The 24,699-nt window shown below is 41.9% G+C and overlaps 1 long non-coding RNA gene across 1 annotated transcript; it reads left to right on the forward strand.

Annotated features, from left to right (window-relative positions):
- Nucleotides 1–13,770: 13,770 nt before the first annotated feature.
- On the forward strand, nucleotides 13,771–20,290 carry LOC112642011 (uncharacterized). The gene is made up of 4 exons (XR_003124975.3): nucleotides 13,771–13,864; nucleotides 14,580–14,700; nucleotides 16,284–16,450; nucleotides 17,246–20,290. It is a non-coding gene; the product is annotated as an uncharacterized LOC112642011 (long non-coding RNA).
- Nucleotides 20,291–24,699: the final 4,409 nt, after the last annotated feature.

Raw genomic sequence — 24,699 nt, forward strand, 5'->3', positions numbered from 1 at the left:
TAGTTGAGTTTAAGAGGGAGTACTCTAAGTGTGAGCATTCCCAGAGAAAGAAAGTGGAAGGTGGAGGGCCTTTTAAAGACAAAACTAATAAGCAGTTATAGTAAGACCAGCCACATTTTATTAAATATCATAGGGCAAGCCCAGATTCAGGTGAAGGGAAATGAACTCCATCTCTCAATGGAGAGGGTAACAAAAAACTTGTGGACATCTTTAATTAATCACCATTATTTTAGTAATACTTGATGTGCCCTCTTGACAGGTGGTTAAATTGTGAGAGCACTTTGTAAACTCCAAAGAGGTATAGCCATGTTATGTAATATAGTAGCTATTTTATATTTTCTCTCTAGCAACTTCCTCTCCGGGTATAGTCCCAGCCCTCCAGGCCACAGGGGTAGTCAAGTGGCCCAGACTGGGCAAATTACAGTCGTCTCTTTCCCTTGCCACTGGAATTGACCCAGAGATGAGTAAATGACCTAAATTGGGCCAATCAGAATCTTTTGCAGTAGTTTTTCGTACTGTGGCCATCAGGGATGAATTTTTTCCTCTCTGGGCGTATCTTAGAGTATGAAACTGAAGCTTCCCCAATGAAGTTCCCAACATGTGGTCCCCCACAAGGCAGTCTGAAAGAATAAGATTGACATTCATCACAAACACAGAGAATCCTGTGTTCGAGTCCCTGATCCAGCCCATTCTCCAGCTTACTCATAGAAGCCATTAAATTCCCCCTTTTATTTAAACTGCTTTGAACAGGAGTTTCTTTTTCTTTCTCACATTGAAAGAGGCTGTAGGTCTATATTTAAGTTCTCATAGGCAAACAACATCTGGGAATCTTGGGAAATAGTATAAAAGAATAGTTGGCCTCGAGTCCAACAGCCTGGATCTAAATTCCTGGTTTGAAAACTCTGACCTTGGGGATCCCTGGGTGGCTCAGCGGTTTAGCACCTGCCTTTGGCCCAGGGCGCGATCCTGGAGTCCCGGGATCGAGTCCCACATTGGGCTTCTGGCATGGAGCCTGCTTCTCCCTCCTCCTGTGTCTCTGCCTCTCTCTCTCTCTCTCTCTCTCTCTCTCTGTCTATCATGAATAAATATATAAATAAATCTTTTAAAAAAATAAAAATAAAAAATAAATAAAAACTCTGGCCTTGAGCTGGTTCATGAATCTCCCCAAAAGCCAATTTCCTCACCTTTAAAAAGGTGGTAGTAATAGCACTCAAAAGGCTGTTATAAGGCTTAACACTCTTAAGACATGGTGTCACAAAGCATGTGACAAATGGTGTTTGGCTTTTATTTTAATACATTTATTTCAGACCACAGGAGACAAAAACGAAAAGAGAAGCAAAAGCAAAAAACCCTTTCAAATGTGTCCATTGGTGTTTTGAGTTTAATTTTTTAATTAGATCATTTTGTATTTTATAGGCATAGGTAGAGGTATGTGTATTTACCTTCTTGAGTGTTGTTCTACCACTAGGAATGAATGTTAATATGCTGTGATCAAGAGGAAGAGTTGCCCAAGGCAGTAATGACCTCATGTGACTGGTTGCTGTGTAATGCTGCCCCTCCTCAAAATGCAACTGGAGTCTTTTAAGATTCGAGCCATTTAATATATATCTCAGATGGTAAGAGTTCCACTGTTCTGAGTTCGCGTGAATCTTTGTCCACATCCAGTATGAGTGACTGGCATTACAGTGGTGGTGGGTGGGGGAAGGAAGGGACTCCCTCAATAACTCTTGCATATGAAATCCAGAAGAAAGGGAATCATAGAAGCTGCTTTTAGGGAAACAGTCTTGAGTGATGGAAGGTAGACAGGGCCACAGTGACCCCCTGGCTGAACACAGACAGGTCTATCACGCGACCCACCTCAAAATATTCATAGGCCCTAACCAACCAGGCACAGGTATCAAAAAAGGGGTAATTCCATATATTGCCATAACTCCTCATCTTCCCCCTTTAAAAACAGCCCTCACTCATTGCCTCTCCTCTGCTGTCCTACCCACCTGCTCCCTTGTGGCATACTCAATAAACTTCTTTTTTAATTTTTATTACTTTTTAAAGATTTTATTTATTCATCAGAGAGAGAGAAAGAGAGAGAGAAGCAGAGATACAGGCAGGGGGAGAAGCAGGCTCCATGCAGGGAGCCTGATGTGGGACTTGATCCCGGGACTCTGACTTCCCTGAGCCGAAGGCAGATGCTTAACCACTGAGCCACTAGGCGTCCCGATTCAATAAACTTCTGTCTCCTCTGTTCCGCCTCTGGTGAATTCTTTCACCTTCTGTGCTGAGGGCTTCCACCTGATTGTCACCCCACATTTGGGGGGCTCCTTCTGATAGACATCCCAATTAAACACCACAGGAATCTTAGCAAGAACAGAAATAATCAACCATCTGACCATCTGCCAATTGCCCTCTCTCTCTCTGGCATAAACACCACTAGCGTTTAATAAGTAATAATATCTCAATGGGATAATTTAAAGATGCTACCAGCAGTCATATTAAGAGTGCCCAGCGGGAAAGGAAAGATGGGCTGGGAAAGGCTTTTAAGAGCTATAAATATTTTTTTAAGGTGTGTGGATACTTCTGGGGTGGTGAGGAATTGGGCCATTTATTTAAGAAGAGTGAGAAATGAGAGGAGAGTTTGGGAAATTGGTTGGTTTTGTTTCATATTTTAAGTCCTTTTTTTTAGCACATTGCTAATATAATATTTATTAATATACTAATGTTTATTAATCCATTAGCATTAGACTGTAGCTACATACTTTAAAAGAGGAAGAAGTTTAAATAAAAAGTTGGGGTAAGGAGGAGGAGATTATTTACGACCTAGAAAAGTAAACAGCAGTTGAGGACTGGTGGGAAGAGTTTTGCAGATGGAAGAAGATGGGTTTGAACTGCTTGACAAGCAGTTAATCTCGCTGAGGCTCCAGTCTCTATAAAACAGAGAAATACCCAGCATTTATTGGGCACATTATGTGCCAGGAATCTTACAGAGCAGTTGTAAAGATCACATTTTAAAAAGTTAAGATTTGGGGTGCCTGGGTGGCTCAGTGGTTGAGCGTCTGCCTTCGGCTCAGGTTGTGATCCTGGGGTCCTGGGATCGAGTTCGGCTCCCCACAGGGAACCTGCTTCTTCCTCTGCCTATGTCTCTGCCTCTTTCTCTGTGTCTCTCATGAATAAATAAATAAAATCTTTTTTTAAAAAAGTTAAGTTGTCAGGATCCTACATAGAAGCATATCCGTAACAATAAAAAGTCATACTACAGGGGCACGTAGGTGTCCCAGTTGGTTAAGCATCTGCCGTTGACTCAAGTCATGATACCTGGGTTCTGGGATTGAGCCCCGTGTCAGGCTCCCTGCTTGCTGGGGAATGTGCTTCTCCCTTTCCCTCTGACCAGTAGTGGCAGGTGAGGCTTACAACCTGGGATTTTTCTATTTCAATTCCACCTGGGGAGGAATGTGGTAGAAATTATTATATCTGCCACTAGAGGGCGGATTTGTCAAATTTTGAAATGTTTCCAGGCAATGGAGAAGCTGTAGGAATTTTTTTCTTGCTTTCACAAATCCCCCTAGCTTAGGCAAGAAAAGAGACCAGGGTCACCAGAAATAGGAAGAAACAAAGGCAGTGCCAGTGGTATTGATACGAATGGGTCCCCCTCATCATCTTCTTCTTAAAGCGTGTATGGCACAGTGGGCCTTCCCTAGGGAAGCAAAGAGGTAGCACACCCGGAAATAAGAGCCTAGTATACTATCCATATGTCCAGATGCCCATACGCAGGCACTCTACTAGGCATTTTACCTATATTATCTTCTTTGGTCCTCACAACAGCTTTCTGAGGCCAAATTTTTAAAACATTATCTTACAAGTGAAGAAATAGGCTTATTAAGGTTAAAAATATTGCTCAAAAAATATTGCTCAAAACTAAGTAGCTAATAAATGGCAGGCTTGGGATTTGAATAGATGTTTGTGGGGACGGGTTAAATGGGAAAAGGGAAAGTCTTGATATTCAGTCTATGAATTTGAGCAGTAATCACCATTCAAAGCCTCTAAGAGGGCTTCAGGGCAGGGCATTTTTTGTCTTATGGTAGCAGCTGTAAGTGGAGAAAATACCATTTAGCAAATTATATATTTTTTAAAAAAAATGATCAGTACAGAATATCTAAAGAATGAAGCAAAAACAACTTTGAAATCTTATCATCCACATAAAGCACTTTTAGTCATTTTTAGTTAGGATGATGGTATGTTGGTTTTCAATTAAAAAAAAGATTTTATTTATTTGCGAAAGAGGGAGATTGAGGGAGAGAGAGCATGAGTGCAGGGGGGCAGGGGGGAAGTGGGAGAAGCAGACACCCCACTGAGCAGGGAGCTAGACATCAGCTCATGATCCCAGGACCCCCGGGATCATGACCTGAGTCGAAGGCAGACTCAACCACCTGAGACAGGCACCCCACGCTGTTTTTTTTTTTTAAGATTTATTTATTCATGAGAGAGAGAGAGAGAGAGGCAGAGACACAGGCAGAAGGAGAAGCAGGGAGATCAACGTCTCCAGGATCACGCCCTGGGCTGAAGGTGGCGCTAAACCGCTGAGCCACCCGGGCTGCCCATATATTTTTTCTTTTTTAATTGTGGGTATGTTATCATGTAGAGAAATACAGGATCTTTACTATCAATATTAATGATTGTGTTTTATTCTATTGTATTTAGATCCCTTAAGTCACTTATCCAATTCCTTTTTTAAAATTTAATTTAATTATTTTTTTAAAGATTTTATTTATTTATTCATGAGAGACACAGAGAGAGAGAGGCAGAGACGCAGGCAGAGGGAGAAGCAGGCTCCATGCAGGGAGCCTGGTGTGGGACTCGATCCTGAGACTTCAGGATCATGCCCTGGGCCGAAGGCAAGATGCTCAACCGCTGAGCCCCCCAGGCATCCCCACTTATCCAATTCCTATTGATAAGCTTTTCATTAATTGTCAATTTTTGGTTACCATTATAAACAGTTCTGTAACTTCTACTTCTATCCAGAGGAATACTCACTTTTGTTAATTGGATCTTATCTTCTATCTTATCTCCCTAAATTCCTTTGTCGATTCTTCCTCTCAGCCATATAATTTCTTTAGCAACCAGATATCAGATAATCACTCTCTTTTAAAAAATATCTTCCCTGAGGTCACTCCACCTCTGGGCTGCAGCTCGTTTTCTTTCCTTACCTAGACACCTAGAATTCTTTTTTTTTTTTTCATATCAGCATTATTCTTTTTTTTAATAATAAATTTATTTTTTATTGGTGTTCAATTTACCAACATACAGAATAACACCCAGTGCTCATCCCCTCAAGTGCCCCCCTCAGTGCCCGTCACCCATTCACCCCCACCCCCTGCCGTCCTCCCCTTCCACCACCCCTAGTTCGTTTCACAGAGTTCAGAGTCTTCATGTTCTGTCTCCCTTTCTGATATTTCTTACCCATTTCTTCTCCCTTCCCTTCTATTCCCTTTCACTATTATTTATATTCCCCAAATGAATGAGAACATACACTGTTTGTCCTTCTCCGATTGACTTACTTCACTCAGCATAATACCCTCCAGTTCCATCCACGCTGAAGCAAATGGTGGGTATTTGTCATTTCTAATAGCTGAGGAATATTCCATTGTATACATAAACCACATCTTCTTTATCCAGTCATCTTTTGATGGACACCGAGGCTCCTTCCACAGTTTGGCTATTGTGGACATTGCTGTTATAAACATCGGGGTGCAGGTGTCCCAGCATTTCACTGCATCTGCATCTTTGGGGTAAATCCCCAACAGTGCAATTGCTGGGTCGTAGGGCAGGTCTATTTTTAACTCTTTGAGGAACCTCCACACAGTTTTCCAGAGTGGCTGCACCAGTTCACATTCCCACTAACAGTGCAAGAGGGTTCCCTTTTCTCCGCATCCTCTCCAACATTTGAGACTAGACCACTCCCTTGCACCATACACAAAGATAAACTCAAAATGGATGAAAGATCTAAATGTGAGACAAGATTCCATCAAAATCCTAGAGAACACAGGCAACACCCTTTTTGAACTCGGCCACAGTAACTTCTTTCAAGATACATCCACGAAGGCAAAAGAAACAAAAGCAAAAAATGAACTATTGGGACTTCATCAAGATAAGAAGCTTTTGCACAGCAAAGGATACAGTCAACAAAACTAAAAGACAACCTACAGAATGGGAGAAGATATTTGCAAATAACATATCAGATAAAGGGCTAGTATCCAAGATCTATAAAGAACTTATTAAACTCAACAGCAAAGAAACAAACAATCCAATCATGAAATGGGCAAAAGACATGAACAGAAATCTCACAGAGGAAGACATAGACATGGCCAACAAGCACATGAGAAAATGCTCCGCATCACTTGCCATCAGGGAAATACAAATCAAAACCACAATGAGATACCACCTCACACCAGTGAGAATGGGGAAAATTAACAAGGCAGGAAGACACCTAGAATTCTTGAGAGAGCTGTTTATACTTGCCAGCCTCACTTTTTATTCCCTCTCTTTTCTCCTGAATCCTCTCCAATCAGATTTTTCTCCACAAAATGTTCTTGTCAAGGTCATCACCAGTTGGTGAGGCAGTGGTTGGTCCTCTCTCTTTATCTTTCTTTCAACATGTGACATACTGACCGTTCCTTTCTTTCTCAGAATTCTTCACTGGCCTTCTAGTAAACCACTTTCTTGGGTTTTCTCCTATTTCACTGGTCACTGACCTTCATTGGCCACTGTCACCTTTGCCTGTTTCCCCTTGCCCTCTTGACCTCCAAATTCTGGAGCAACCCAGTGTTCACATCTCAGACCTCTTATCTGTCTATATTCATTCCTCGGGTGATCTCATCTGGTCTCAGGACCAAATACTGTCTGTATGCTTAGACCTCTCTCTGAATTCCAGATTTCTAGTCCAACTGCCTACCTGATGTCTAATAGACATCTCAAACTTGATGAATTGAAAGTCCTTCATTTCTCTGACTTAATTTCATCCAATCTCTCCTTCTACAGGTTTTCCATCCCAATAAATATTATACTTTTGAGCCAAAAACCTGAGACATGCTCAACTCCTTTATTTCCCTTACATCTCATATCTGTTAGGAAAGCCTCATGGCCATACCTCCAAAATATCTAAAATTCAACCACCTTCAACCACCTCCACCGTCCCCTCCATCATCATATTTCAGCTGGATTATTATAATTACAACCTAAGTCTTCGAGCTTATGCCCTTGCTCACTTCCACCCAGCAGCTGGAGAGAATCTTTGCAAGCTTATATCATTGACCCATCACTGCTCTGCTCAAATTCTAATTCTGATTCTGCCTGTTTCATCGATAGTAAAACCCCAATGGCCTTACCATGGCTGACAAGGCCCTGAGTGGTCTCAGAGCTCTGTCCTATCGGTTTTTAGGTCTTTACTCCTCCCTCACTCTGCTCCAGTCTCACTGGCCTCCTCACTGTCCTGCCTTTGCTCTTACTGTTTGCTCTGTCTGGAATCATCTTTTGCAGATATCTCTACTGCAAAAGATGATTCTCTACTTCCTTCAAGTCTTTGTTCAGTGTCTCCATGTCAGAGAGACCTTTCTAATCACCCTGTGAGGAGCAGTACATTCCATTGACTATTGCCCTTATTAATATTATTATTATTTTTTGGTCATGCTTTACTTTTCTTTACCATTATCACCACCATCACCACCACCACCACCACCACCCACACACACACACACACACACACACACACAACAAAACACACATAATTTATTTATTTGTCATTTGTCTCCCATAAGTATAATGTATGCTCCTTGAAGCAGGCATTTTGCCTGTTTTCTTTTTGGCTATACTCCTAATTCCTAACCTAATGCCTGACACATATAAGGGCTCAATACATATCTGTTGAACAGATGAATAAATATTCATCTTCTGGTGGAATAATCTCCATAGGGTAGATTTCTGGGAGTGAGATTACTGACTCAAAGTGTATGAATATTAAAGACACATTTGACACATTCGACCAATTTATATTCCCATCAACAGAGGACCTGACAGTGCCATTGACTCAATTACTATTAAAAAGGGATTTGTCAATACTTTTAATCTTTTATAATCTCATAGGGAAAATATTTTCTTTTCACTTGTATTTTGGGATTATTTGCATATTTTAGGCATAGATTTATTGACCATATATACATGCATTGTTTGTCTGAAATCATAGATTGTTCTTTGTCTACATTTCTATTATGAGTATTTCCCTTACTGATTTGTTTTTGTGTATGTGTGTGTTAAATCTCTTTGGAATTACCAACATTTTTTCCAGGTTTTTGTTTGTCTTTCATCTTTATTTTAGATGTTTTTGACAAAAAGAAGTTAACAATATATTATGCAGTCAAATTTATTCATTTTCCCTGGTGGTTTTTTATTTCTCCAATAAGAATAAAGTTATGTGATGAATATTTGAATATTGAACCTGCTCAGGCTTTCTTGTCGATGTTTACTAAGGACATTCTTTTCTTGTAGATAAATTTCTTGCCAAAGTATTATGAATCCAGGTAGAAGGAGGTGGTATAGCACTATCTGGCCCATTAAACATACAGTTCCAGGTCTGGGGAGTAGGAATTCTGTACCAAGGCAAAGTGCCATAAAACCAATTCCCTGGGGAGTTCATGGAAGTGTGAGCTGACACAGCTGTTCAATATCTATGCATAAAGCCTGTGCCAGAGAGAACTTTGTGCAGCTCCCGGAAGCTGTGCGCTCATTGTTTTGCTCCAAGGAGAGACATGCAAATGAACATTAAGTACACAGTTCTGGAGAATGGGAATGATTTACCTTGACAGGTTTCCCAGATTTCAGGAGCATCAGCTGACGTATATCTCACAACATAGTGGTGCTATACTTATGCACTGGACAGATGTCATCCCATCCACCCTCACCCCATGTGCATTAGGCACTAAAGAGGTCATCAGGAGCCAGAACAACATTTTCTAGTCCCAATATAAATTATGAGTTAACTCAAACTAATGTGAGTGGAGATAGAGCTTCCCATCCATTGTACCACGGATGTGTTACTGTGTACAGAGATATTTCTTCCTCCCTGGTCCTCAGGGCTGCCAGTATGGGGCCTAGGTGGCCTGAATTCCCAAACCTTACTCCCTGTAGGTCCTGTCCGTGTGCTGGCCGCATGTACATCCTCTGGGCACTTGTTCCAAATGCAGCAATTTGAGCCTCACCTCAGAATCTGCATTTTCACAAGCTGCCCTGATGATTGCCCATTGCCCAAGATAATTGATCTGGGCTTGAACAATCCCATCCTTGAACAATCTCATGCAATGTATAACTACTATCATTATCTGCTCCTCCATCATGAAAACATTTGGAGAGCACTGACTATTATAATCAGAGCTGGAAAGAATTTCAGCTAATGGTGCTGTTGCTGCTGTTGCTTTCTGGAAAAGTATGGACAATACTTAGCACTTGATTTTGTTGGCTTTGTCCTCATCTCTCATTGTTCACATATAATATAAGGCTTGTTCCTTTCCAATGAGACTATAGGACTATTTCATCTTATAACATCCCTCAATATTTTAGTCCCATAAAGCAGGGTTATTGCAAACTTTGCACTGGAATCACTGGGTGGGTGGAGATGTCTTGTTACAATGCAGATTCTTATTCAGTAGCTCAGAGATTCTGCATTTTGAGCAAGCTTCCAGGTGATGCTGATACTGCTGGTCCATGAACCACACTTTGAGTAGCAAGATTATAGAATGTTCATTTGACCCTCATATCAAGCTTATGAGGTAGATGGGCCAGATGTGATCCTCATTGTTTACAGATAAGGTATTTGAGAAGCATGGAGCTAAAGTACCACGTCTAGGATCCCATAGCTATTAAGTGATGGAGTTTGACCCCCTGTGATGTTTGCTTTTGTGACTTTTCCTTTACTCATTAAGGAGCTGGCCCTATAACCGATTGCTAGAGCAGTCTAGGGGCTATGACTAATATTTTCTCTTTTCTTTATTAATGGCCATGACAGACACTATACTTTAGACTGGCATCATAGTGTCTTAGCCTGTTTGGGCTGTTATAACAAAATACCATAGACAGAGTGGCCTATACACAACAGAAACTTATTTCTCACAGTTCTAGGGGCTGGGAAGTCCAGACAAAGGTACCAGCAGTTTTGGTGACTGGTAAGGGCCTTCTTCCTGGTTCATAGATAGTTGCCTTCTTGCTGTATCCCCACATGGTGGAAGGGGCCTAGGAGCTCTCTGGGATCTTTTTTTGTAAGAGGCACTAATCCCATTGATGGGGGCTCCACCCTTATGACCTAATCACCTTCCAAAGGCCAAATTCCAAATACAATCCCCTTGGGAATTAGAATTTTAATGTATAAATTTTGGGGAAGACACATTCAATATATAGCTATCATGAATAAGAGTTTTGTCCTAGATGGCATTTTGACATTGTCTCAGTGGACGCAACATAAATTTCATCAAAGATATTTATAACTTAAAAAAAAATTTTTTAAAGAGAGTACAAGCACTCATGAGCTGGGAGGAAGGGCAAAGGGAGAGAAAGAATCCTGACCAGGCTCTGCACTCAGCACAGAGCTCTATGTAGGACTTAATCTCATGACCCTGAGATCATGACCTGAGCCAAAATAAAAAATCAAGAGTCGGGCACTCAACCAACTGAGCCACCCTGGCACCCCAAAGATACTTATAACTTCAGATCCATTGCTTCTCAATCCTGGCTTACTTGCCATACTTTAAAAACATAGATTTGTAGGCTTCACCATAAATATAGTGAATCTAAGTCTTTGGAGGTGGGAGCCCAGGCATCTGCATTTTCAAAATCACCACAGGTAATTATAATGGCTGATCAAGATTTAAAAAATAAAAACAAAAACAAAAACAAACCCACTGCTTTAAGGCACCTGAGTCTCTCAGTTGGTTAAGTAACTGCCTTTGGCTCAGGTCATGATACCAGGGTACTGGGATCAAGCCCTGTGTCGGGCTCCCTGCTCAGCAGCAAGTTTGCCTCTCCCTCTCCTCCCTGCTTGTGCTGTTTCTATCTCTGTCTCTGTCTCTCTCTCAAATAAATAAATAAAAAATCTTAAAAACCATTGCTTTATCTTTTCATCCTTTCCCAGTAAATTCTTGTACAGTTGCCCCTGCCTCTCTTATCCACAGGGGATATGTTTCAAGTCCCCCAGCAGGTACCTAAAGCCACAGATAGTACTGAACCCTGTATATGCTATGTTTTTTTCCTATACATACATACCTCTGAGAAAGTTTAATATATAAATTGGGCACAGAAAGAGGTTAATGACAGTGAGTAATCGAAACAAAATGATTATACTATGCTGTAATAAAAGATGTGGTCTCTCTCTCAATGTATCGTACTATATAGTACTCAACCTTCTCATGATGATGTTCAGTGATAACAAGCCTATAGGGTGAGATGAAGTGAAGTGAATGGCAAGGCACTGGATGTAGTGTTAGGCCAATGTTGACTTTCTGAGGATAGGTCAGAAGGAGGGTCACCTAGTTTCAGACTGCAGTTGACTACACATAGCTGAAACCCTGGAAGGTGAACAATGAATGGGGGGATGACTGTCATGGAATAGTTAACGCTTAGTTGGGATTTACTCTGTCTGGCCTTTACTCAAAGTGTGAATGGAGGACCAGCCGTACTGGCTTTGCCAGGGAGCTTGCTAGAAAAAGTCAGAATCTTAGGCTCCAACCCACATTCACTGAATCAGAATTTGCATTTTAAAAAGATCCTGGGTGATTCCTAGGCACGTGGAGCTGGGGAAGTCCTGCTTTGCATGCACAATCTCCTTGTATTTTATCTTACAACACAGTGTGGAGTTGTTTTTCCAACGTATGGGCATTGGGGTCTAAGGAGGGTAAGGAGCTTGCCTAAAGTCACATAGCTAGTATGAATTCAAACTAGGTCCCATCTGACTCCAGAACCTGGGCTCTTAACAGATACACTAGTGAGTTTCACAGTTTTATGCTCCAAAGATTTTCCTAGGACACTTATTAAAAATATTGATCCCTATACTTCCTTCTCAGAGATTCTGATCCAGCTCATCTAGGGTAGGGCCCAAACATCAGCATTTAAATCCACCCAGCCTAGGACTTCAAGGCACGTGGTTACAGAGAAAACAATTTGCAAAGCACTGCACTTTACTTTCTGAATGTGCTTTTGGGGCGAGAATACATAGAATACATTCCCAAAGCACTTCAAAATGAGGGCTTGGCTGATGATAATAAGCATATTTCCCACCTAGATGGACCCAGATCCCCTGGAAGCCTCTGGAACCCATGCCAAGCTTTGGGAGAGAGTGTGGAGGAGTCCCACTGCAGCCGAACAGAGGTACCAAGGCAGGGGTTTGCTTGGATACCAGACAGAATCCCAGGGAAGATCTGGGATCTATTTAAGAACAAAACCAAAAGCTTGTGATTTTTCACAATCTACAAAATTGAATGCAGGCAGGGATGTTGGTTACCTTTTTAAATTTTTATTATGGTTTCATGTATAATTTAGATCCCTGGATGACGGTAACTCCTGCTAATAAATTGTGTACACTCTGAACACAATAAAAATCAGCCAGCACAGCAGAATCAGTCTGCTCAACTGCCGAACCCTTGGGGCATGGTTAAAGAACGATGGACAAGAACTAGCCACAAAGGTGCAGAAGCTCTCTCCCCTCCAATTTTAACAGAATATAGTTTCTAACATACATTTTTTTTGGACACAACACTCTTCTTCCAAAGAGCTCAGAGTGTAACACATATTCGCATTCCTTTCCTTTGATGATTGCCTCAAAAGTGAGCACAGGCATTGACATGAACAGAACTAAGGGGTAGAGTAAGTAGTAGCAAATGATTTTGTAAGATCCACCATTCTGAGTCCATTCATTCATTATTGTACTTACCAGCCTGCACTGAACATTTATTACACTCTGGACACTTAGTAGTAGTAGCTACGGAATGTATCATGCCCTCCATCCTCCTGAGGTGTGGGGTGAGGGTAGGAGGGAAAATACTGAAATACACAATTTTAACACATTCACTTAGGGAAGGAAATGCCTCCTTAAAAGATACCTACTTGGAATTTATCTGTTGTCATAAGAGGAAATGCAGGGCTTAGAAAACGTGGTAACAGTGAGCAGACCCTATTTTGGAAAATGCCTTCTTGGTGTCAGACACAGTGCCCCCAAATCTCTGAACCCCAGACTTACAGGCAAGGAGAGGAGCCCCAGAAGGGTACATGTGTTCCCAATGTTACACTGGGAGACCATGGCATAATCAAGACATAGGTTTGTTACATCCTAGAGCAGTGGTCTTTCGCCATTGCCACTGTATTTTCATGGTTCAGAAAGTGATAAAGAGAAGAAAGGAAAATCTATACATGAAGAAAACTTGACATAGAAAGTAACACTCTCATGATTACTGCTGGGTTTTTAGAAATTCATTTCTGTAGTGCTGGATAGTTTGGTAATATTGTAGACAAGTGGATGGTGTGGGTAAGGCCAGATGGGTGATTTCCTCTTATAAAGCCTGAAAAAAAGACCCATGCCCTCAGATTCCACTATAGTTGACCAAAGAAGTGCCTTGGTATCATGTAGTGTGTTAGATTCTGGGAAGAGATTTTTGTTAAGGAACTTACACCCAGAAAAACAGATGGAATCTAGGGACTCAGAACGTTACATACTGTTGCCCGGGCACTGAATCATCATAGAATACATGAGTATGTTGCTTTTTCCTGGCTGATGGGTCTCTCCTTCCTTTCTGAATATCATGGTGTGCTGTGGCTGGAGCCAAGTCTGGCAGTCTGTCTGGTAGTCTGTCTAAAGTTTCTATGAGTGGTAGGAATCCAAGGAGGTGTGAATCAATTACACTACAGTAACAAATAAGACTCCCCAAATCTCGATGTTTATGATAACAAATGTGTATCTCACTCTGTCTGCCATGGGTCAGCTGCCACTCCATCCCATACCTCCATCCTGAGACTAGGCTGATGGAGTTGCCTCTCCCCAGAACATGTCCTGTCATTGAGACAGGAAAATGTTCGTAGGGTCACTGCTGCCCACTCTTCATATGCTACGTGAGCCCATAGCTACTCTGGAGTTCCACAGGGAAGGCTTTTATAATCCTCTCTCAGGGATTACAATCTCTCTCAATCTATTACAATGAGTAAAGAGTTCTGAGAACCAAATTTGGGATCTAAATTCAGAGGTCAATTGCAGTTGAGACTAAGACCAGAATCAGGAGGGAAGACCAGTGAGGCTAGAACCTACCAGAACAGGAAGAGCGTGGGGATTTGGAACAAGGGTGAAATCATGTGTGATTACCATGGATGGATATCCTGGGTCATTAGATATCACTGACCAGTGACTGGCTGGGACTTGGGAAAGCTGGCTGGTTTAAAGTTCACAAACATGCAGGCTTGGAGGTCAGAAGCCATTAGGGTCCATCAGGGAAGTGTGAACTATTCATTTTGTGTTTTGCTTGGATCAGAGCTGTCCTTTCCTTCTCTTCTCTTTTGTTCTCCAGACACTGATCACCCTGGGGAAACTGAGGCAGCATGTTACACCAGTAAATGGTTCTAGAACACTTCCCATGCCTACAGCCTTAGAGGATCTTTTTTAGAACCCTGAATGCCTTTTTAAAAAAGGTAACTTATATTAGAAGCCTTCTAACTCACTTTAAAGGACTTTTGATAGAGATGGTACAGTTAGACAAGGCTTGCCAATAATGACTGGTCTGTGATAAATAATGATTTATGATGAACAACAGTTAGGATTGTTAAATTACCTTTGTTTTCCCATTATCTGGAGCAATATAAAGCTAAACTCCACTATGAAGAGGAAAAAGGCAAATAATTGGCCCAAGAAGGCGATCAAATCAAGCAAAGGAACACAGGATCCAATTCTTCTCCTTTTAGATATTGAGAAAAAGTGTGGAGTGAATTCAGTTCAGCACTCTCCATGTACTTTTATTTAGTGTTCACCTCACTAGTGTGGGACTTTTCCCTCCTGGGAGGCACCCAGCACCCTCTTGTACCCCACTACTTAGGTTTATCTCTCAAGGCAGGGTGTCAGAATTTAAAATTCTCTCTCTCTACTATCGAAATTACCGTTCAATTCCTTTGAGAGACTTAAGAGCATTAGCTGAGGAATCCATGGATAAACTAATTCAAACTAAAGTGCAAGAGACTAGTGAATATATTAACCCTTTCTAGGAAAATTTGCATTTCAAACTTCCCAAATACAATGCTTCCAGCTACACAAACACTGCCATAGTAGTGGAATATGAGGCAATGTGGCTCGCCAGCAGTGTGCCTTTTTGGTAGGGGGACTTTTCTAGATTATTCTCAGTCCCTTCTAAATACCTAGTGTTTATTATGCCCTCTAGTGTTTGTTAACACCTAGCTTGAAACCCAATTCCAGCAGCCCAGAAGCCAATGGCTTCTGCATAACACAGGGCCATTTGCAGCAAGATATTGTGAATTCCAAGTGTCTGTGCCTGCATGGCCAAGAAAAAACTAGTAATTATAATGCCCCGCATATTATCAGGCTCCATGATGATGAAATCATGAACTCCCAAGCACTTTCGCATGGATTAACATAGCTAATACTCAAAAAGTCTATGATGGACAGGGCAGGTTTGTTATCTCCCATTTTAAGGATGTGGAAACAGATGTGGAGACATTGAGTGACTTATCTGAGGTCACACAGCTAGTTCACCTTCCCATACCTTTCCCAGTGCTTTTTTTCTGAGTACTGCTCCTCCTTCGGCTTCTAGCTCTGCCTGGACTGTGGGTGCTCGGAGTTTGGGGCAGGCAGGGCAAAAAATGGCAAGATGGTGGGGATGATGTCACCAGTCAAAGCCCCATCTGACCCCAGCTAGGACCAGGCCAGCATTTTGCTGCAGGGCATCCCCTGAGCCGGCATGTGTGAGGGGGGCGGGACTGTTTTCCACAATAGTATTCTGCACCTGTGTGTGCATTGATTTCTTTCTCAAAGGTTCCATCTGCCTTCCATCTAATTATATTACTAATCTTCAACCCAGTCCTTTGAGGACTTTTATCCTTGTTCTATAGAGGTGCAGGTTTCCAGGGTGACCAGAAATCCATAGATTGAAGCCTTTCTCCAGCTTTCTTGTGAAGGTCCTTATCAGTGAAAACTTATTTTTTGTTATCTTTGCTTTCTGGATGCTGTGTCTCCCATAACTTTTCTTTTTTACTTCTACTTGCAGTTTATCTGTGAAGAACAATCCCTGAGAAGAAGCTGCTTTGTGCAAAAGAGGATGCAAAATAAATTACAGGCACCACGTCCTCGATGACAGTTCAAACAAACAACAGGACCAATGTCACCACATGCAAGTGCTCTGCTGTTGGAATCAGCAGCTCTGGGATAGTCTCGGTTTGTCAATCAGTAACTATGTGGTCCTGACTAAGGCCTGTAATTAATTGCTCCCATCTGAGTCTCAGTTATTTCATCTGTGAGTTGGTGAAATAACTGCCACATTCGTTTGTGAGGATTTAATGAGACAATTTTGCCAGGCAGGGCTTCTCAGACTTCATGTCATAGGAATCACCTGTGGGAAATGTAGGTTGAAATGTAGATTCTAAGTCTGAGGTTTTGGGCCTGAGTATCTGATTTCTGCCAAATTCCCAAGTGATGGGAATTGAGTACCACTGTCTAAAGAAATTTTGGAACAGCGTGCGGTGACAACTCCTCAATTCATCTTTCTTGATATTGAAGACCCTCCAAAAAATTCTGTTTAGATGGGACATTTATTGTTTTTTTTCCTTTACAGAAGTAATGGGTGGTATTTGTGGACACAAGGCTGACTCACATCTCTTTTCTTGGCTGACAGTCAGACTGATTTGCAGTGCCACGGGCTAAAGATTTGAAAATATCCCAGCATCCTACTGCACAGGCAGCTAAATTAAACTCAATACCCAGGACCTGCGTGATTAGAATAGTGAACTGTTCCAATCCACCTCGAAGATCTGTTGGTGAGGGAGTATAGTAGGAGCTGGAGGAAGCCAAATTTGGGAAGCAGAAACTGTATGGCAAAAAAAGAAAAATCCCACCAACTGTTTATATATCAGATAAATTGTTGTTTGGGATGGTGAGGAATTTGCTGCTTTTTGCCTTGAAGTATGATGGATTTTTGACCCAATGAAAAAATTTCTCTTTTCTCATTTGCAGAAAGTGGGCAAAGTCTTGTTACAGTCATTACCACGTCCCTCTGTATTCCTGTATCCAAACTCTTCATCCCTCCCCAGGGACTGGACCACCTTGGGAAAGGTTGTAGACCAACCATACTGCTAACCCAAGACTTTGTTGTCTTCAGAATGATGAATTAAAATTACACAGTGCTTTCTGATTTCAAAAGCACTTTCACCTATGTTATCTTTTTTGATTTGTATGACTACCCTTTAAGCGAAATAGTATTATCTCCATTTTCAGTTTGGAGAATTTATATGACATGTCATACTGAAAGTGAAAGAGCTGGAAGGCAAAACCATCTTCTGACCACTTATTTATTGGTCTTTCCACAAAAATATATCTGTCCTTGTTCTAGAATAAGACCAGTGCCCTGCTGGTCACTTACTGCCCTATACCTCAGTGAGATTGGTATCACTACATCATTTTCCAGGCACTAAATAAAATATACCAACATTAAGTGATTCATTCGAAATCATGCCACTTGTAAGTATCATGGCTGGGATTTGAACCTCCACCTGCCACTGCCAAAGCCCTAATGTGTTCCATCCTTCTAGTAGTTCTAAACCCTGGCCAAGAGTCTGATTGCCTGGGCTGGAGTAAGGGCAAGATATGACAGTGGTATGTTTCAGAAGCATCCCAGATGATCCTAATCTGTAGCAAAGTTTGAGAGTCACTGCCCCTTATGACTGTAACTTTCCAGAGTGCTTACAATATGTTTATTGAACTTGAAAGTTCCTGGGGAAGGCATGTAGACACATATGTGTCCATACATTGACATACACCTCTTCCCACCCCTCCACCTAAGTTACAAGGGATGAAGACTTCCATTCCACAGTGAACACTTTTTGGAATAGGAAATCCAGTCACTTGAACTCAGGAGTCACCTTATCTGAGCCTGAGGGCCTATTTAAATGTGACTGGGCAGAGGGAGGGAATGTGAGAGGGCTAGGAAGTTGAGTCCGAGAGGAGACACAAAGACAAACTTGGACATCTTTGCAGTTTTACCTGAAGTCAATGTGCCCCAGGAAGCAGCCAAGTCTTGGCAAGCAGCAGTGATCACTTAGACTAGAATCAGACCTTAATCAACCCAGCTTGCTGTAGCTCCTAAACATTTAGAGGTTTTAAATGCAGTACTTTTGGGACCTCTTCAAGGTAGTTCAAGGTAGACAATGTTTGTTGATTTCCTCTGTGTCATTGGTTCATTTAATAACTAGGAAGAGGCAGAGGCTCACTCTGATGTGGCGACTCCTTGGTTGATGTCTTAAAGCCACAGAGACCTTCTTCTGGATCCCAAATCTTAAGGGGATTGGTTGGGTAATTTCACCTAAACAGGAATAACACATCATAGCACATTGCCCCCTTTGCCATTATTATAATATAACTCACTTAACCGGAGCAAAAATGTTGGATCTTGACATTCCACCCAACAAGTCATAAACTAGGACTTCATCAGGCCAAAGAGAAGGTCAAGTGGGAAGTGTTTGAAGTCTGGGTATTAGCTAGAGTATTAGGTGGGAGGTGAGCCAAAAACCTACAAGAGTGGGATATCAGTGGACAGAGACCGTCAGAAGTCAGACGTTCCCAAAGTCCAGGCATGGGCCAAGGAATGAATGGGTAATTCTGGTTAGAAATGGGCTACAAGTAAAAAGGCTGGGGAACCACAGGAGACCAAGGGGCTCCCAGCTGCTAGGGTCAGAGACAGGCTAGAGTTCTCAGAGGTGAGGAATCTTTGCAGCTGTCTTGACAGAAGGGATGGCAGCATTTGGGTGGGCGAATGCCCAGAGATGGGATCTCAGAGGTGAGAAGGGAATGCAACTGCTCAGGACAGAAGAAAGTGCATGCTAAAGATGGTTAGGAAGCTGTTTCTACTTATTGAAGCAGAATGAATTCTTCCATCTACGTTAACCTTACTGCTGGATTTATATTGTGTGTGTGTGTGTATGTGTGTGCGTGTGTATTCTTTTAAATGTATATGTATTTTAGCAAGCTACCTCCCCAGCAGGTGTTGAAGCTTCCAGAGCAAGGGACTACAAGCTTGCTCACATAGGTTTGGCACTCAGTAGGTGTTCGCTTTACCGGATTCCTAATCCAGTATTCTTGACTGTCCTTCCCTGGAGGTTTCCACATGGATGCTCAAACCCATAGAAATGACATTGCTAAAAATTATTTGGGTTCTTTTGTTCACCATGGTCTCTGACACAAGGGTCACACTGGCATGCAAATCCATGGCATAATGTTAGAGACCTTGTGTATATGTTCTGCCCAAATATCCTAACAAAATAGTATTGACAACTGGTACAAGCTTGGCCATGTGCTTATGGTGCTAACCTGAGTTAATGTACTCAAATATGTTACCATCACCCCAGCTGATTAAGCAAAACCATCCCCAAGGATACAGCCCTTTTCATCTCAGTGATTGTAAATGGCTCTCTGATAGCTCCTGGTATTCTGCTTCTAGGTTTCTTATTTGGATCTCCCCCCTCCCCACCCCCCGCCAACTCCAGCCTGACAGTCTTCTAATGAGGTATGGCATTTCTTTTTTCTGATTCCCACACACTGGTAGAGCGAAAGCAATGCTGTTGGCTGCTCTGTCTTACAGGTTTTGTAAAAAAAAGGAAAAAAGAGAGGAAGAGTTGAAGAAAGAAAAGAGAAGGAAGTGCATAGAGAGAGAAGAAAGAAGAAAAGAAATATGGAAAGAAGGATGAGGGAAAGTAAGAAGGACAAATAATGTGAATCTTCTGGACAATTTGCATGTTGCCTTGTTCAGAAAGGTGTTTGAATCCTTCAGAGTTTCTCTTTCAAGCCAGTTCCCTGACAGAACTTGAATCAGGGGGGTCTGAGTGGCTCCGTAGGCTAAGCATCTTCCTTAGGCTCAGGTTATGATCCTGGGGTCCTGGGATCCAGCCCCGTGTCAGGCTCTCTGCTCAGTGGGGGGCCTGCTTCTTCCTCTCCCTCTGTCCACTGCTCCCCTTGCTTGTGTACTCCCTTTCTGTCAAATAAACTCTTTTGAAAAATAAAAGAACTTCAAACGCCTTCTCTGCCTCCATACAAGCTATAGGAAACTTAAATGATACACAGATACCTCTCTCAAGGCTTCTATTTAAGTTCTCTGTGGTGTGTATGTTCCTCAGTAGGGCTATGGAGACCACTTCAGAGTTTGAAACCAAAGATGAATTCTGTAATTTTTTTCCCAGACATAGCCCCTGCTCATGGTTTTGCTTTACTGTGTGATGGCTTAGTTGGACAGCTAAGAGGACAGTAATTCAGTTATTCATTTTCAGTTCATTGATTCAGGGGGCAAAGGGAAGAAGATGATTAACTTTTTTATGTCTTTTTTTTTTTTAAGATTTTATTTATTTAACAAAGGAAGAGAGCACAAGCAGGGGGAGTGGGAGAGGGAGAAGCAGGCTCCCCCGTGAGTTCTGGGCTTGATCCCAGAACCCTGAGATCGTGACCTGGGCTAAAGGCAGACACTTAACCAACTGAGCCACCCAGGCACCCCAACTTCCTTATGTCTTGATTGCTTTGTACATTTTGAAGACAGAAAAAAAAATCCTTTCCTCCTCCTACATAGCTTCCCAGATGCCAGTTCTTTTCTTTCCTCTCCTCAGCTTTTGCTGATCAGCCTTTGTTTCCAATTTGCTGCCCTCTTCTATTCTGGACTGTGCCTACTCTTAACCACATATGAGGAGGGCTTCTTTTTGAGGAAGAAGAGAAGCAAAATTTCCAACAGTGGAATCTGCAGTTGTCAGGACTTTAGCATGTGTGTTTTTGTGTGTGTATGGTGGAAGGGAGGAGTGTTGGGGGAAGATGTGATGATAGACAATGAGGAAGAGGCAGTGTTTGGATATTCCCAATGATTATTTTTCCCTGATTATTTTAATTCTGCTTCCCTCCATCCAGAGGGGCTCTCCAACCTTCCCTACCTGCTCTTCCATGCTCCCTTCCTTCCCTCAAGGATAAAGATGAGCTTGGCAGAGGATATAAATGCCATGTTACCTGGAAAACTCTTCAGTGAATGTGGAGACAACAGGAGGTGGTGTAGTAAGCAACCCAGAGAGGAAAAGAAGGTGCATTTTTTTTTTTAGGATTTTTATTATTTATTCATGAGAGACACAGAGAGAGGCAGAGACACAGGCAGAGGGAGAAGCAGGCTCCATGCAGGGAGCCCAATGCAGGACTTAATACTAGGACCCCGGGATCACATCCTGAGCCAAAGGCAGACACATAACTGCTGAGCCACCCAGACATCCCAAGGGTGCATTATAATGGAATTAGATGTGTAGGCTTTAGACACTCCTGTACTGAACCCCAGTATTGCACATGGTACCCAGGTAGTCACTTAACTTTGCTCATTTCAGCTTTCACATCTATAAACAAGAATAAATTAGATTATTTAGAGGATTTAGAATGCTATACATTTAGTAAAATCTCAATAAATGTCAATATTATTAGCATGAAATACCTGGAGTGCAAGAGCTTTGAAGGAGCAGTTTTTATTTAAAGATACACAAGCAATGACTTAGCAGCAACATGAAGAACACTAGTCTCAATGCCCCCCACTCTTGGGCCAGTTGTGAACACAAATGTGGGGCATGGGCAAATGCACTACCTCCATGCGAGAGGACTTCAGGGCGGTCTAGGGAGAGGCAGGTGAACAGTTAGTTGTTAAGGTTTCCCTTTTTAAAAAAATCATGCCAGCAGAGCCGGGGTGGAGGGTGGGGTGGGGTGGGGTGGGTAGAGGGGGCACTTAGGTGGTTCAGTGGGTTAAGCGTCTGCCTTCAGCTCAGGTCATGATCCTGAGGTCCTGGTCCTGGAATTGAGAGCCCTGTGTGGGCTCCCTGCTCAGAGGGGAGTCTGCTTCTCCTTCTCCCGCTGCCCCTCTCTTCTATGCTTCTCTCTCTCTCTCTCTCTCTCGATCTCTCTCAAATAAATAAATAAAATCTTTTTAAAATATCATGCTTAATATCTTAGCTTCAACTGGGTGGCCCTCAAAATCCTTTAAAATCTATTTAGAAGAAAAAACCCCACATGACAAAAAAATCTAAACTATATAAGAGGATTTAAGGACAGTGAGAAACCAGTCCTCCCCAATACCTCCCCTGCCCACTGTTTCCCAATTCCTTTCCCCAGAGACATCTACTACAACCACTTTCTTATATATTCACATGCATTCTAAATGTTCTAGTCTGTGAGACCCCTTTTCAGAATATCCCATTCTCCTTTAAGCCTGCGCGAAAAACAAACTCACATCTTCTCTTTTATACTTTTTTTTTTTTTTTTTTTTTTGAGAACTTCCCTAGTGTCGTAGCTGGTCCATTATGACCCAGCCTGCTGCTCACAAATACAGTGCACTGTGCTTTAGGGAGTGTCCAACATGAGAACGTAAAGTTGGGAGGAAGGTACTGGAGCTGCAAGCTGGGCCTGGGCTGCAGAGTGCACCACAACGGCCTGCCCATCCGCTCTTCCATGGGGAACATTTGCTTCCAGCTCTCTGATCTCTTTCCTCCCTACGGCCCAGACCTCAGCGAATAAGGTCATGCTAAGTTCTGCCAATATTGTGTGGTGAGGAGAAGAGAGGGAGAAGAGCATGCACGCTCAGGAGCGGACGGGCAGAGAAATGCGGGGGTGTTTCCTTCTGTTTAAGAGCCTGGAAAAGAGATCTGTAGGGCCAGGAGAAGGAAAAGCTCAACTGGAAAGTGAAAGGGAATGAAGAGCAGAGTGTCGCTCAGGTTGGTGAGAGCAAAGCTTAAAACATAAACGCTTTTGCTTCTGTTGCTCCAAAACTACCTAATCTGATATTCTTGCCAAAGACAACTTCACTTTTTCTGCCACTTCACATGACACTCTCCTCATCCAATGATATGGCATTTCCCGACTATTGATGTAGTAAAGAAGCCCTCACAGGGCTGCTCAGCCCATTTTTACAGCATGGTCTGATTTCACTGATTGTATAAGGTCGACTCATGAGAGACAAGTTGGAGAGCCCCGGAACAGATAAATGAATAGTCTGCTAAGCCATCCATTTAAAATGACAATAATAAAAATGTTAATAAACATCAATATTTGCACCATGGTTTGTGATTGCTTTTAACAAGCAATTCTGCTGTGATCTTTGAATGATTTCCTTTAGTAGATGACTTCCCTGTTGTCAGATTAGATCTTGACTCAATATGATTATACTTCCCCACCATGTGTGTGCTGAAGTTAAAAAGCCTTTTGGCTTATTTCCACAACTGAACTCAAGAGTCAGACTCCTTATGGATTTTTATAAGCGGTTTTCACCTCTGCATGATTTGGGGTGGAGATTGTTGCTGATTTAAATTAAAGCCCACTTAGAGGAATGACTAATTCAGGCCCTCCAAAAACCCATTTCTGGGCCAGAATTATCTGGGTGGGATCTCTGGACAACTACTGAGTAAATTACCTAGTTTACTTTCAATTTTATTTTCTGCTTCTTAGACATTGACTTAGTAGGCCACAAAAAGTTCTTAAAAAACATATTGGGTTGGGTAATCAAAAGGTTTTATTTGTTCTTTGATACCCAGTTTTCTCATCTATAAAATGGGAGTGATAATAACCCTTACTTCTCAGAATTATACATAAGATCTACATATGTGTGTGTGTGTATATACACATACACATATCTTATTTACATAAGGTATTATATACTAATTGCCTAGCATCATAGTACCTGGTATGTTAACCATCATTGTAATTACAATGCAGTGGTCCCCTGTAAGATTTTCCCAAAGTTCCTCAGTCAGATGCATGAAAACAGTAGGTTCAGTTTGGTGTTTACCTATTTTGAGATAACATAGTTTAACAGGTACCTGTACATCATGCAGACAGCAATTAATCAGATCACGTGTGCTACCAAATGATCTGCCTCCATGGGGTTCTTTTCTGTTGTTCCTTTTTGCTTGTCTACTTTACTGATGTCGATCTTTTACATTAGGGGCTTAGATGGGGGAGTGGGATGTTCTGTTTATTAAAAGGTTAACTTAAAATTAGTTATGAAGCCTCTTTTGTCCAAATTTATTGAAAATTATTTCCAACTGGATAAATTCATTTTCCCACCCTCAAACAGTTCCATGGACATAGAAATGTATCTTTCCTGGTGGTAGAGCTCTTTGTGTGCCTGGGTCATCACTCTGACCCACTTTTATCATATGGGTCTGAGAATATAAAAGCTGAAGAACAGGTGTTGGCAACCTTTGACTTGTGCCAGAGTTGACACCAAGACTAAATTTTCACTGGGTTTACTAGAACTATTTCTTATCCCATTTTGTAGTGTAGACCCTCAAAAAACATTTGTTAAATAAGCAGTAATTGTATGTTTTTTCCCCAACATACTTGGCCTCTCTTACCACCTCTCTCTCCTATCTTTTCCTAAAAGTGTTTAAGACAGGTTATAAGGACTTCTAAAATAT

This window comes from Canis lupus, chromosome 21 (genome assembly GCF_003254725.2).
Source record: "Canis lupus dingo isolate Sandy chromosome 21, ASM325472v2, whole genome shotgun sequence".
NCBI classification, from domain to species: Eukaryota; Metazoa; Chordata; class Mammalia; order Carnivora; family Canidae; genus Canis; species Canis lupus.